We start from the raw sequence: 16,398 nt of genomic DNA on the forward strand, positions 1-16,398 counted from the left end.
TTCAAAGAATTGAGCGTAACTTTTACACACGGTTTTCATTTTCGGCCCATAAGTACTTTTCGGAAATGTTGCGACTGTTTTGGATTGAACTCGTGGCATCTTCATGACGTATGAGGGATTTTAGCCATTTGTTTTTCGAAAAATGAGCAGTTGCATATTTGGATTGTCGGCATTCGAAGAATTGAGCAGAACTTTTGCACACGGTTTCCATTTTGGGCCCAGAAGTACTTTTGGGAAATGTTGCGACCGTTTTGAATTGAACTCACGACATCATCGTGACGTAAGAGGGATTTTGATCGTTTGTTTTTCGAAGAAAGAGCACTTGCATATTTGGATTGTCGACGTTCGAAGAATTGAGCGTAACTTTTGCACACGGTGTCCTTTTGGGCCCATAAGTACTTTTCGAAAATGTAGCGATCGTTTTGGATTGAACTCATAGCTTTCCCTTGACGTATGAAAGATTTCAGGCATTATTTTTGAAGAACGAGCACTTGCATATTTGGATTGTCGGCGTTCGAAGAATTGAGCGTAACCTTTGCACACGGTATCCGTTTTGGGCCCATAAGTACTTTTCGGAAATGTAGCTACCGTTTTGGATTGAACTCACAACTGTGCCGTGACGTATGAGAGATTTGGGCATTTTTTTCGAAGAACGAGCACTTGCATATTTGGATTGTCGACGTTCGAAGAATTGAGCGTAACTTTTGCACATGGTTTTCGTTTTGGGCCCATAAGTACTTTTCGAAAGTTTAACGACCATTTTGAATTGAACTCGCGACATCATTGTGATGTAAGAGGGATTTCGATCATTTGTTTTTTGGAGAACGAGCACTTGCATATTTGGATTGTCGACGTTCGAAGAATTGAGCGTAACTTTTGTACACGGTGTTCATTTTGGGCCTATAAGTACTTTTCGAAAATGTAGCGACCGTTTTGGATTGAACTCTCAACTTTGCCATGACGTATGAGGGATTTCGAGCATTTTTCTGGAGAACGAGCACTTGCATATTTGGATTGTCGGCGTTCGAACAATTGAGCGTAACTTTTACACACAATTTTTGTTTTCGGCCCATAAGTACTTTTCGAAAATGTAGCGACCGTTTTGGATTGAACTCGTGGCATCGTCGTGACGTAAGAGGGATTTCAGCCGTTTTTTTCGAAAAATGAGCACTTGCATATTTTGATTGTCTGCGTTCTGAGAATTGAGCGTAACTTTTGCACACTGTTTCCGTTTTGGCCCAAAAGCACTTTTCGGGAATGTAGCGACCATTTTGAATTGAACTCACGGCATCATCGTGACGTAAGAGGGATTTCGACCTTTTGTTTTTCGTAGAACGAGTACTTGCATATTTGGATTGTCGACGTTCGAAGAATTGAGCGTAACTTTTGCACACGATATTCGTTTTGGGCCCATGAGTACTTTTCGAAAATGTAACGACCGTTTTGGATTGAACTCATCGTTTTACCGTGATGTATGAGGGATTTTGGGGATTTTTTTCGAAGAACGAGCACTTGCATATTTGGATTGTCGACGTTCGAAGAAATAAGCATAACTTTTGCACCTGGTTTTCATTTTGGGCCCATAAGTACTTTACAAAAATGTAGCGACCGTTTTGGATTGAACTCACAGCTTTGCGTGACGTATGAGGGATTTCAATCATTTGTTTTTTGAAGAACGAGCACTTGCATATTTGGATTGTCGACGTTCGAAGAATTGAGCGTAACTTTTGCACACGGTGTCCGGTTTGGGCCCATAAGTACTTTTCGAAAATGTAGCGACCGTTTTGGATTGAACTCACAGCTTTCCCGTGACGTATGAAAGATTTCGGGCATTTTTTTCGAAGAACGAGCAGTTGCATATTTGGATTGTCGGCGTTCGAAGAATTGAGCGTAACTTTTGCACACGGTGTCCGTTTTGGGCCCATAAGTACTTTTCGAAAATGTAGCAACCATTTTGGATTGAACTCACAACTTTTTCGTGATGTATGAGGGATTTAGGGCATTTTTTTCGAAGAACGAGCACTTGCATATTTTGATTATCGACGTTCGAAGAATTGAGCGTAACTTTTGTACAAGGTGTCCGTTTTGGGCCCATAAGTACTTTTCGAAAATGTAGCGATCATTTTGGATTGAACTCACTGCTTTCCTGTAACATATGAGGGAGTTCGGGCATTTTTCTTTCGAAGAACAAGCACTTGCATATTCAGATTGTCGGCGTTCGAAGAATTGAGCGTAACTTTTGCACACGGTTTTCATTTTGGGCCCATAAGTACTTTTCGAAAATGTAGCGACCGTTTTAGATTGAACTCTCAGCTTTGTCATGACGTATGAGGGATTTCGAGCATTTTTTTCGAAGAACGAGCACTTGCATATTTGGATTGTCGGCGGTCGAAAAATTGAGCGTAACTTTTACACACGGTTTTCGTTTTCGGCCCATAAGTACTTTTCGAAAATGTAACGATCGTTTTGGATTGAACTCACGGCATCATCATGACATAAGAGGGATTTTGACTATTTGTTTTTTGAAGAACGAGCACTTGCATATTTGGATTGTCGGCGTTCGAAGAATTGAGCGTAACTTTTGCACACAGTGTCCGTTTTGGGCCCATAAGTACTTTACGGAAATGTAGCGACCATTTTGGATTGAACTCACAACTTTGTCGTGACGTATGAGGGATTTCAGGTATTTTTTTGGAAGAACGAGCACTTGCATATTTGGATTATCGAAGTTCAAAGAATTGTGCGTAACTATTGCTCACGGTTTCCGTTTTGGGCCCATAAGTACTTTTCGAAAATGTAGCGACCGTTTTGAATGGAACTCACTGCTTTGTCGGGATGTCTGAGGGATTTCGGGCATTTTTCTTTCGAAGAACGAGCACTTCCATAGTTGGATTGTTGTCGTTCGAAGAATTGAGCATGACTTTTGCGCACGATTTTCATTTTGGGCCCATAAGTACTTTTCAGAAATGTAGCGACCGTTTTAGATTGAGCTCACCACTTTGCCGTGACGTATGAGGGATTTTGGGAATTTTTCTTTCGAAGAACGAGCACTTGCATATTTGGATTGTCGGCGTTCGAAGAATTGAGCGTAACTTTCGTACACGATGTCCGTTTTGGGTCCATAAGGACTTTTCGAAAATGTAGCGATCGTTTTGGATTGAACTCTCTGCTTTCCCGTAACGTATGAGGGATTTCGGGCATTTTTCTTTCGAAGAACGAGCACTTGCATATTTGGATTGTCGGCGTTCTAAGAATTGAGCGTAACTTTTGCACACGGTTTTCATTTTGAGCCCATAAATACTTTTCGAAAATGTGGCGACCGTTTTGGATTGAACTCTCAGCTTTGCCGTGACGTATGAGAGATTTCGAGCATTTTTTCAGAAGAACGACCACTTACATATTTTGATTGTCGGCGTTCGAAGAATTGAGCGTAACTTTTACACACGATTTTCGTTTTCGGCCCATAAGTACTTTTGGGAAATGTAGCGACCATTTTGGATTGAACTCGTGGCATCGTCGTGATGTAAGAGGGATTTCAGCCATTTGTTTTTCGAAAAATGAGCACTTGCATATTTGGATTGTCGGCGTTCGGAGAATTGAGCGTAACTTTTGCACACGATTTTCGTTTATGGCCCATAAGCACTTTTCGAAAATGTAGCTACCATTTTGAATTGAACTCACGGCATCATCATGGCGTAAGAGGGATTTCGATCTTTTGTTTTTCGAAGAATGAGCACTTGCATATTTGGATTGTCGACGTTCGAAGAATTGAGCGTAACTTTTGCACACGGTGTCCGGTTTGGGCCATAAGTACTTTTAGAAAATGTAGCGACCGTTTTGGATTGAACTCGCAGCTTTCCCGTGACGTATGAAAGATTTCGGGCATTTTTTTCGAAGAACGAGCAGTTGCATATTTGGATTGTCGACGTTCGAAGAATTGAGCGTCACTTTTGCACATGGTGTCCGTTTTGGGCCCATAAGTACTTTTCGGAAATGTAGCGACCATTTTGGATTGAACTCACAACTTTTTCGTTATGTATGAGGGATTTAGGGCATTTTTTTCGAAGAACGAGCACTTGCATATTTTGATTATCGACTTTCGAAGAATTGAGCGTAACTTTTGTACACGGTGTCCGTTTTGGGCCCATAAGTACTTTTCGAAAATGTAGCGATCGTTTTGGATTGAACTCACTGCTTTCCTGTAACATATGAGGGAGTTCGGGCATTTTTCTTTCGAAGAACAAGCACTTGCATATTTAGATTGTCGGCGTTCGAAGAATTGAGCGTAACTTTTGCACACGGTTTTCATTTTGGGCCCATAAGTACTTTTCGAAAATGTAGCGATTGTTTTAGATTGAACTCTCAGCTTTGTCATGACGTATGAGGGATTTCAAGCATTTTTTTTGAAGAACGAGCACTTGCATATTTGGATTTCGGCGGTCGAAGAATTGAGCATAACTTTTACCCACGGTTTTCGTTTTCGGCCCATAAGTACTTTTCGAAAATGTAACGATCGTTTTGGATTGAACTCACGGCATCATCGTGACATAAGAGGGATTTTGACTATTTGTTTTTTGAAGAACGAGCACTTGCATATTTGGATTGTCCGCGTTCGAAGAATTGAGCGTAACTTTTGCACACAGTGTCCGTTTTGGGCCCATAAGTACTTTACGGAAATGTAGCGACCGTTTTGGGTTGAACTCACAACTTTGTCGTGACGTATGAGGAATTTCAGGTATTTTTTTCGAAGAACGAGCACTTGCATATTTGGATTATCGAAGTTCAAAGAATTGTGCGTAACTACTGCTCACGGTTTCCGTTTTGGGCCCATAAGTACTTTTCGAAAATGTAGCGACCATTTTGAATGGAACTCACTGCTTTGTCGGGATGTCTGAGGGATTTCGGGCATTTTTCTTTCGAAGAACGAGCACTTCCATAGTTGGATTGTTGTCGTTCGAAGAATTGAGCATGACTTTTGCGCACGATTTTCGTTTTGCACGATTTTCGTTTTGGGGCCATAGGTACTTTTCAGAAATGTAGCGACCGTTTTAGATTGAGCTCACCACTTTGCCGTGACGTATGAGGGATTTCGGGAATTTTTCTTTCGAAGAACGAGCACTTGCATATTTGGATTGTCGGCGTTCGAAGAATTGAGCGTAACTTTCGTACACGATGTTCGTTTTGGGTCCATAAGGACTTTTCGAAAATGTAGCGATCGTTTTGGATTGAACTCTCTGCTTTCTCGTTACGTATGAGGGATTTCGGGCATTTTTCTTTCGAAGAACGAGCACTTGCATATTTGGATTGTCGGCGTTCGAAGAATTGAGCGTAACTTTTGCACACGGTTTTCATTTTGGGCCCATAAATACTTTTCAAAAATGTGGCGACCGTTTTGGATTGAACTCTCAGCTTTGCCGTGATGTATGAGAGATTTCGAGCATTTTTTCAGAAGAACGAGCACTTACATATTTTGATTGTCGGCGTTCGAAGAATTGAGCGTAACTTTTACACACGATTTTTGTTTTCGGCCCATAAGTACTTTTGGGAAATGTAGCGACCATTTTGGATTGAACTCGTGGCATCGTCGTGATGTAAGAGGGATTTCATCCATTTGTTTTTCGAAAAATGAGCACTTGCATATTTGGATTGTCGACGTTCGGAGAATTGAGCGTAACTTTTGCATACGATTTTCGTTTATGGCCCATAAGCACTTTTCGAAAATGTAGCTACAATTTTGAATTGAACTCACGGCATCATCATGGCATAAGAGGGATTTCGATCTTTTATTTTTCGAAGAATGAGCACTTGCATATTTGGATTGTCGACGTTCGAAGAATTGAGCGTAACTTTTGCACACGGTGTCCGTCTTGGGCCCATAAGTACTTTTCGTAAATGTAACGACCGTTTTGGATTGAAATCACAGCTTTGCCATTACGTATGAGGGATTTTGGGAATTTTTTTTCGAAGAACGAGCACTTGCTTATTTAGATTGTCGACGTTCGAAGAATTGAGCGTGACTTTTGCACGTAGTGTCCGTTTTGGGCCTATAAGTACTTTTTGAAAATGTAGCGACCGTTTTGGATTGAACTCACAGCTTTGCCGTGACGTATGAGGGATTTTAGGCATTTTGTTCGAAGAACGAGCTCTTGGATATTTAAATTGTCGACGTTCGAAGAATTGAGCGTAACGTTTGCTCACAGTTTCCATTTTGGTCCCATAAGTACTTTTCGAAAATGTAGCGACCGTTTTGGATAGAACTCACTGCTTTGTCGGGTTGTATGAGGGATTTCGGGCATTTTTCTTTCGAAGAACGAGCACTTGCATATTTAGATTGTCGACGTTCGAAGAATTGAGCGTAACTTTTGCACGCAGTGTCCGTTTTGGGCCCATAAGTACTTTTCGGAAATGTAGCGACCGTTTTAGATTGAACTCACCACTTTGCCATGACGTATGAGGGATTTCGGGCATTTTTCTTTCGAAGAACGAGCACTTGCATATTTGGATTGTCGGCGTTCGAAGAATTGAGCGTAACTTTTGTACATGGTGTCCGTTTTGGGCCTATAAGTACTTTTTGAAAATGTAGCGATCGTTTTGGATTGAACTAACTGCTTTGTCGGGATGTGTGAGGGATTTCGGGCATTTTTCTTTCAAAGAATGAGCACTTGCATATTTGGATTGTCGGCGTTCGAAGAATTGAGCGTAACTTTTGTACACGGTGTCCGTTTTGGGCCCATAAGTACTTTTCGAAAATGTAGCGATCATTTTGGATTGAACTCACTGCTTTCCCGTAATGTATGATGGATTTCGGGCATTTTTCTTTCGAAGAACGAGCACCTGCATATTTGGATTGTCGGCGTTCGAAGTATTGAGCGTAACTTTTGCACACGGTTTTCATTTTGGGCCCATAAGTACTTTTCGAAAATGTAGCGACCGTTTTGGATTGAACTCTCAGGTTTGCCGTGACGTATGAGAGATTTCGAGCATTTTTTTCAGAAGAACAAGCACTTGCATATTTGGATTGTCGGCGTTCGAAGAATTGAGCGTAACTTTTACACACGATTTTCGTTTTCGGCCCATAAGTACTTTTGGGAAATGTAGCGACCATTTTGGATTGAACTCATGGCATCGTCATGATGTAAGAGGGATTTCAGCCGTTTTTTTTTCAAAAAATGAGCACTTGCATATTTGGATTGTCGGCATTCGGAGAATTGAGCGTAACTTTTGCACACGGTTTTCGTTTATGGCCCATAAGCACTTTTCGAAAATGTAGCGACCGTTTTGAATTGAACTCACGGCATCATCGTGAAGTAAGAGGGATTTCGATCGTTTGTTTTTCGAAGAACGAGCACTTGCATAATTGGATTGTCGACGTTTGAAGAATTGAGCGTAACTTTTGCACACAGTGTCCGTTTTGGGCCCATAAGTACTTTTCGTAAATGTAACGACCGTTTTGGATTGAACTCACAGCTTTGCCGCGACGTATGAGGGATTTTGGGAATTTTTTTCAAAGAATGAGCACTTGCATATTTAGATTGTCGACGTTCGAAGAATTGAGCGTAACTTTTGCACGCAGTGTCCGTTTTGGGCCCATAAGTACTTTTCGGAAATGTAGCGACCATTTTGGATTGAACTCACAGCTTTGCCGTGACGTATGAGGGATTTCAGGCATTTTTTTCACAGAACGAGCACTTGCATATTTAAATTGTCGACGTTCGAAGAATTGAGCGTAACGTTTGCTCACGGTTTCCATTTTGGGCCCATAAGTACTTTTCAAAAATGTAGCGACCGCTCTGGATAGAACTCACTGCTTTGTCGGGATGTATGAGGGATTTCGGGCATTTTTCTTTCGAAGAACGAGCACTTCCATAGTTAGATTGTTGTCGTTCGAAGAATTGAGCGTGACTTTTGCACACGATTTTCGTTTTGGGCCCATAAGTACTTTTCGGAAATGTAGCGACCATTTTAGATTGAACTCACCGCTTTCCCATGACATATGAGGGATTTCGGGCATTTTTCGTTCGAAGAACGAGCACTTGCATATTTGGATTGTCGGCGTTCGAAGAATTGAGCGTAACTTTCGTACACGGTGTCCGTTTTGGGCCCATAAGTACTTTTTGAAAATGTAGCGATCGTTTTGGATTGAACTCACTGCTTTGTCGGGATGTATAAGGGATTTCGGCCATTTTTCTTTCAAAGAACGAGCACTTGCATATTTGGATTGTCAGCGTTCGAACAATTTAGCGTAACTTTTGTACACGGTGTCCGTTTTGGGCCCATAAGTACTTTTCGAAAATGTAGCGATCGTTTTGGATTGAACTCACTGCTTTCCCGTAACGTATGAGGGACTTTGGGCATCTTTCTTTCGAAGAACGAGCACTTCATATTTGGATTGTCGGCGTTCGAACAATTTAGCGTAACTTTTGTACACGGTGTCCGTTTTCGGCCCATAAGTACTTTTCGGAAATGTAGCGACCGTTTTAGATTGAACTCACCGCTTTCCCGTGACATATGAGGGATTTTGGGCATTTTTCGTTCGAAGAACGAGCACTTCATATTTGGATTGTCGGCGTTCGAACAATTTAGCGTAACTTTTGTACACGGTGTCCGTTTTGGGCCCATAAGTACTTTTCGAAAATGTAGCGATCGTTTTGGATTGAACTCACTGCTTTCCCGTAACGTATGAGGGACTTTGGGCATCTTTCTTTCGAAGAACGAGCACTTCATATTTGGATTGTCGGCGTTCGAAGAATTGAGCGTAACTTTTGCACAAGATTTTCATTTTGGGGCCATAAGTACTTTTCGAAAATGTAGCGACCATTTTGGATTGAACTCTCAGCTTTGCCGTGACGTATGAGAGATTTCAAGCATTTTTTCCGAAGAACGAGCACTTGCATATTTTGATTGTCGGCGTTCGAAGAATTGAGTGTAACTTTTACACACGGTTTTCGTTTTCGACCCATAAGTACTTTTGGGAAATGTAGCGACCGTTTTGGATTGAACTCGTGGCATCGTCGTGAAGTAAGAGGGATTTTAGCCGTTTATTTTTCGAAAAATGAGCACTTGCATATTTGGATTGTCGGCGTTCGGAGAATTGAGCGTAACTTTTGCACACGATTTTCGTTTATGGCCCATAAGCACTTTTCGAAAATGTAGCGACCATTTTGAATTGAACTCACGGCATCATCGTGACGTAAGAGAGATTTCGATCGTTTGTTTTTCGAAGAACGAGCAATTGCATATTTCAATTGTCCACGTTCAAAGAATTGAGCGTAACTCTTGCACACGGTGTCCATTTCGGGCTCACAAGTAGTTTTCAAAAATGGAGCGACCGTTTTGGATTGAACTCACAGCTTTGCCGTAATGTATGAGGGTTTTTGGGTATGTTTTTTGAAGAACGAGCACTTGCATATTTGGATTGTCGACGTTCGAAGAATTGAGCGTAACTTTTGCACATGGTTTCTGTTTTGGGCCCATAAGTACATTTCGGAAATGTAGCGACCGTTTTTGATTGAACTCACAGCTTTGCCGTGACGAATGAGCGATTTCAGGCATTTTTTCGAAGAACGAGCACTTGCATACTTGGATTGTCGGCATTCAAAGAATGCCGCGTAACTTTTAAACACGGTGTCCATTTTGGGCCCATAAGTATTTTTCGAAAATGTAGCGATCGTTTTCGATTAAACACACAACTTTGCTGTGACGTATGAGGGATTTCAGGCATTTTTTCGAAGAACGAGCACTTGTATACTTGGATTGTCGCCGTTCGAAGAATTGAGCGTAACTTTTGCACACGGTTTCCGTTTTGGGCCCATAAGTACTTTTCGAAAATGTAGCGACCATTATGGAATGAACTCACGGCATCGTCATGATGTAAGATGGATTTTGATCGTTTGTTTTTTGAAGAAAGAGCACTTGCACATTTGGATTGTCGGCGTTTGAAGAATTGAACGTAACTTTTGCACTTGGTGTCCGTTTTGGGCGCATAAGTATTTTTCGAAAATGTAGCGACCGTTTGGATTAAACCCACGGTATCATTGTAACGTAAGAGGGATTTTGATCATTAGTTTTTCGAAGAACGAGCACTTGCATATTTGGATTGTCGGCGTTCAAAGAATTGAGCGTAACTTTTGCACACGGTGTCTGTTTTGGGCCCATAAGTACTTTTCGGAAATGTAGCGACCGTTTTAGATTGAACTCACGGCATCATCGTGACGTAAGAGGGATTTCAATCATTTTTGAAGAACGAGCACTTGCATATTTGAATTGTCGGCGTTCGAAGAATTGAGCGTAACTTTTGCACACGGTTTTTGTTTTGGGCCCATAAGTACTTTTCGGAAATGTAGCGACCATTTTGGATTCAACTCACGGCATCGTCGTGACGCAAGAGGGATTTCGGCCGTTTATTATTTGAAAAATGAGCACTTACATATTTGGATTGTTGGCGTTCGAAGAATTGAGCGTAACTTTTGCACACTGTGTCCGTTTTGGGCCCATAAGTAATTTTCAAAAATGTAGCGACCGTTTTGGATTGAACTCACGGCATCGTCGTGACGTAAGAGGGATTTTGATCGTTTGTTTTTCGAAGAACGAGCCCTTGCATATTTGGATTGTCGGCTTTCGAAGAATTGAGCATAACTTTTGCACATGGTTTCATTTTTGGCCCATATGTACTTTTCAAAAATGTAGCGATCGTTTTGGATTGAACTCACGGCATCGTCGTGGCGTAAGAGCGATTTCGACCATTTGTTTTCGAAGAACGAGCACTTGCATATTTGGACTGTCGGTGTTCGAAGAATTGAGCGTAACTTTTGCACACATTCTCTGTTTTGGGCCCATAAGTACTTTTCGGAAATGTAGCGACCATTTTTGATTGGACTCACTGCTTTGCCGTGATGTATTAGGGATTTTGGGTATTTTTCTTTCGAATAACGAGAACTTGTATATTTGGATTGTCGGCGTTCAAAGAATTGAGCGTAACTTTTGCACACAGTTTTCGTTTTAGGCCCATAAGTACTTTTCGGAAATGTAGCGACCGTTTTGGATTGAACTCACAGCATCTTCATGATGTAAGAGGGATTTTGGCCATTTGTTTTTGAAGAACGAGCACTTGTATATTTGGATTGTCGGCGTTCGAAGAATTGAGCTTAACTTTTGGACACGTTGTCCGTTTTGGGCCCATAAGTACTTTTCAGAAATGAAGCGATTGCTTTGGATTGAACTCACTACTTTACCATGACGTATGAGGGATTTCAGGTGTTTGTTTTTCAAAGAACGAGCACTTGCATATTTAGATTGTCGCCGTTCGAAAAATTGAGCGTAAATTTTGCACACGGTGTTTATTTTGGGCCGATAAGTAGTTTTCAAAATTGTAGCGACCGTTTTGGATGGAACTTTTGGCATCGTCGTGACGTAAGAGTGATTTTGGCCATTTTTTCGAAGAACGAGCACTTGCATATTTGGATTGTCGACGTTCAAAGAATTGAGCGTAACTTTTGCACAGAGTGTCCATTTTAGGCTCACAAGTACTTTTCGGAAATGTAGCGACTGTTTTGGATTGAACTCACAGCTTTGTCGTGATGTATGAGGGATTTCGGGTATGTTTTTCAAAGAACGAGCACTTGCATATTTGGATTGTCGACGTTCGAAGAAATAAGCATAACTTTTGCGCTTGGTGTCCGTTTTGTGCCCATAAGTACTTTTCGAAAATGTAGCGACCATTTTGGATTAAACCCACGGTATCGTCGTGACGTAAGAGGGATTTTGATCGTTTGTTTTTCGAAGAACGAGCACTTGCATATTTGGATTGTCGGCGTTCAAAGAATTGAGCGTAACTTTCGTACATAGTGTCCGTTTTGGGCCCATAAGTACTTTTCGAAAATGTAGAGACCATTTTGGATTGAACTCACGGCATCGTCATGACGTAAGAGGGATTTCAATCATTTTTGACGAACGAGCACTTATATATTTGGATTGTTGACGTTCGAAGAATTGAGCATAACTTTTGCAAACTTGGATTGTCATCATTCGAAGAATTCAGCGTAAATTTTGCACACGATTTTCGTTTTGGGCCCATAAGTACTTTTCGGAAATGTAGCGACCGTTTTGGATTGAACTTTCGACGTCATCGTGACGTAAGAGGGATTTTGGCCGTTTGTTTTTCAAAGAACGAGCACTTGCATATTTGGATTGTCGGCGTTCCAAGAATTGAGCGTAACTTTTGCACATGGTGCCCGAAAGTACTTTTCGAAAATGTAGCGACCATTTGGGATTGAACTCATGGCATCATCATGAAGTAAGAGGGATTTTGATCGTTTGTTTTTCGAAGAACGAGCACTTGCATATTTGGATTGTCAGCGTTCGAAGAATTGAGCATAACTTTTGCAGACGGTGTCCGTTTTGGGCCCATAAGTACTTTTTGAAAATGTTGCGATCGTTTTGGATTGAACTCACGGCATCGTCATGACGTAAGAGGGATTTTGACCATTTGTTTTTCGAAGAACCAACGCTTGCATATTTGGATTGTCGGCATTTGAAGAATTGAGCGTAACTTTTGCACACGGTGTCCGTTTTGGGCCCATAAGTACTTTTTGAAAATGTAGCGACCATTTTGGATTGAACTCACCACTTTGCTGTGACGTATGAGGGATTTCGGGCATAGAATTGAGCGTAACTTTTGCACACGGTGTCCGTTTTGGGCCCATAAGTACTTTTTGAAAATGTAGCGACCATTTTGGATTGAACTCACCACTTTGCTGTGACGTATGAGGGATTTCGGGCATTCTTCTTTCGAAGAATGAGCACTTGCATATTCGGATTGTCGACGTTCGAAGAATTGAGCGTAACTTTTGCAGATGGTGTCTGTTTTGGGCCCACAAGTACTTTTCGAAAATGTAGCGACTATTTTGGATTGGACTCACCACTTTGCCATGACGTATGAGGGATTTCGGGCTTTTGTTTTTCGAAGAATGAGCACTTGCATATTTGGATTATCGGCGTTCGAGGAATTGAGAGTAACTATTGCACACGGTGTCCATTTTGGGCCCATAAGTACTTTTCAGAAATGTAGCGACCGTTTTGGATTGAACTCACAGCTTTAACTTGATGTATGAGGAATTTCAGGCATTTTTTTGAAGAATGAGCACTTGCATATTTGGATTGTCGGCATTCGAAGAATTGAGCGTAAATTTTGCACACATTTTTCATTTTGGGCCCATAAGTGCTTTTCGAAAATTTAGCGACCGTTTTGGATTGAACTCACGGCATCATCATGATGTAAGAGGGATTTCGATCATTTGTTTTTCGAGGAACAAGCGCTTGCATATTTGGATTGTCGGCGTTCGAAGAATTGAGCTTAACTTTTGCACATGGTGTCCGTTTTGGGCCCATAAGTAATTTTTGGAAATGTAGCAATCGTTTTGGATTAAACTCACTACTTTGCCATGACATATGAGGGATTTTGGGTATTTTTCTTTCGAAGTATGAGAACTTGCATATTTGGATTGTCGGCGTTTGAAGAATTGAGTGTAACTTTTGCACACGATTTCCGTTTTGGGCCCATAAGTACTTTTCGACAAGGTAGCGATCGTTTTGGATTGAACTCATGGCATCATCGTGACGTAAGTGGGATTTTGGCCATTCGTTTTTTGATGAACGAGCACTTGCATAGTTAGATTGCCGGCGTTCGAAAAATTGAGCATAACTTTTGTATACGGTGTCCGTTTTGAGCCCATAAATACTTTTCAGAAATGTAGCGACCATTTTGGATTGAACCCACCGCTTTGCCGTGATGTATGAGGGATTTCGGGCATTTTCCTTGAAGAACGAGCACTTCCATACTTGGATTGTCGGCAAGAATTGAGCTTAACTTTTACACACGGTATCTATTTTGGGTCCATAAATACTTTTCGAAAATGTAGCAACCATTTTGGGTTGAACTCACCGCTTTGCCATGATGTATGAGGGATTTCGGGCATTTTTCTTCAGAAGAACGAGCACTTGCATATTTGGATTGTCGGCGTTCGAAGAATTGAGCGTAACTTTTGCACACGGTTTTCGTTTTGGGCCCATAAGTACTTTTCAAAAATGTAGCGACCGTTTTGGATTGAACTCATGGCATCGTCATGACGTTAGACGGATTTTGATCATTTTTTTTCAAAGAACGACCACCTACATATTTGGGTTGTCGGCGCTCGAAGAATTGAGCTTAACTTTTGCACACGGTGTCCGTTTTGGGCCCATAAGTACGTTTCGAAAATGTAGCGACCATTTTGGATTGAACTCATGGCAGTGTCATGACGTTAGACGGATTTTGATCATTTGTTTTTCAAAGAACGAGCACTTGCATATTTGGATTGTCAGCGTTCGAAGAATTGAGCGTAACTTTTGCACAAGGTGTCCGTTATGGGCCCATAAGCACTTTTTGGAAATGTAGCGACCGTTTTGGATTGAACTCACTGCTTTGCCGTGATGTATGAGGGATTTCGAACATGTTTTTCGAAGAACGAGCACTTGCATATTTGGATTGTCGGCGTTCAAAGAATTGAGCGTAACTTTTGCACACAGTTTCCGTTTTGGGCCTAGAAGTACTTTTCGGAAATGTAGCGACCATTTTGGATTGAACTCACAGCTTTGCCACGATGTATGAGGGATTTCAGGCATTTTTTTTGAAAAATGAACACTTGCTTACTTGGATTGTCGGCATTCGAAGAATTGAGCGTAACTTTTACACACGGTGTCTGTTTTGGGCCCATAAGTACTTTTCGATAATGTAGAGATCGTTTTCGATTGAACTCACCGCTTTGCCATGACGTATCAGGATTTGGGCATTTTTTCGTAGAATGAGCACTTGCATATTTGGATTGTCGGCGTTCGAAGAATTGAGCGTAACTTTTGCACACGGTATCCGTGTTGGGCCCACAAGTAATTTTCTAAAATGTAGCGACTGTTTTGGATTGAACTCACAAATTTGCCGTGACATATGAGGGATTTCGGGCATTTTTTTCGAAGAACGAGCACTTGCATATTTGGATTGTTGGCGTTCGAAGAATTGAACATAACTTTTGCGCACGGTTTCCGTTTTAGGCCTATAATTACTTTTCAAAAATGTAGTGACCATTTTGGATTGAACTCACGGTATCGTCGTGAGGTTAGAGGGATTTTGATAGTTTGTTTTTCGAAGAACGAGTACTTGGTTATTTGGATTGTCGGCGTTCGAAGAATTGAGCGTAACTTTTGCAGACAGTGTCCGGTTTGGGCCCATAAGTACTTTTTGGAAATGTAGCGACCGTTTTGGATTAAACTCACCGCTTTGCCGTGATGTATGAGGGATTTCGGGCATTTTTCTGTCGAAGAACGAGTACTTGCATATTTGGATTGTCGGCGTTCGAAGAATTGAGCGTAACTTTTACACACGATTTTCGTTTTGGGCCCATAAGTACTTTTCGGAAATGTAGCGACCGTTTTGGATTGAACTCACAGCTTTGTCATGACGTAGGAGGGATTTAGGGCATTTTTTTGAAGAATGTGCACTTGTAAATTTGGATTATCGACGTTCGAAGAATTGAGCGTAACTTTTGCACGCGGTTTTCGTTTTGGGTACATAAGTACTTTTCGAAAATGTTGCGACAATTTTGGATTGAACTCACGGCATCATCTTGATGTAAGAGAGATTTCGACTGTTTGTTTTTCGAAGAACAATCACTTGCATATTTGGATTGTCGGCGTTCGAAGAATTGAGCGTAACTTTTGCACAAGGTTTTCGTTTTGGGCCCATAAGTACTTTTCGGAAGTGTAACGACCCTTTTGGATTGAACTCACAGCTTTGCCATGACGTATGAGGGATTTGGGTTATTTTTTTTGAAGAACGAGCACTTGCATATTTGGATTGTCGGCGTTTGAAGAATTGAGAGTAACTTTTGCACACGGTGTCCGTTTTGGGCCCACAAGTACTTTTCGAAAATGTAGTGATCGTTTTGGATTGAACTCACAACTTTGTCGTGACGTATGAGGGATTTCGGGCATTTTTCAAAGAACGAGCACTTGCGTATTTGGATTGTCGCGTTTAAAGAATTGAGTGTAACTTTTGCACATGGTGCCCATTTTGGGCCCACAAGTATTTTTCGAAAATGCAGCGACAGTTTTGGATTGAATTCACAGCTTTGCCGTGACGTATGAGGGATTTCGAGCATTTTTTTCGAAGAACGAGCACTTGTATATTTGGATTGTCGGCGTTCGAAGAATTGAGCGTAACTTTTGCACACGGTTTCCGTTTTGGGCCCATAAGTACTTTTCGAAAATGTAGCGACCGTTTTGGATTGAACTCACAGCTTTGCCGTAACGTATGAGGGATTTCAAGCATTTTTTTTGAAGAACGACCACTTGCACACTTGGATTGTTGGC

This window comes from Olea europaea, unplaced genomic scaffold, assembly GCF_002742605.1.
Source record: "Olea europaea var. sylvestris unplaced genomic scaffold, O_europaea_v1 scaffold1442, whole genome shotgun sequence".
Classification (NCBI taxonomy): Eukaryota; Viridiplantae; Streptophyta; class Magnoliopsida; order Lamiales; family Oleaceae; genus Olea; species Olea europaea.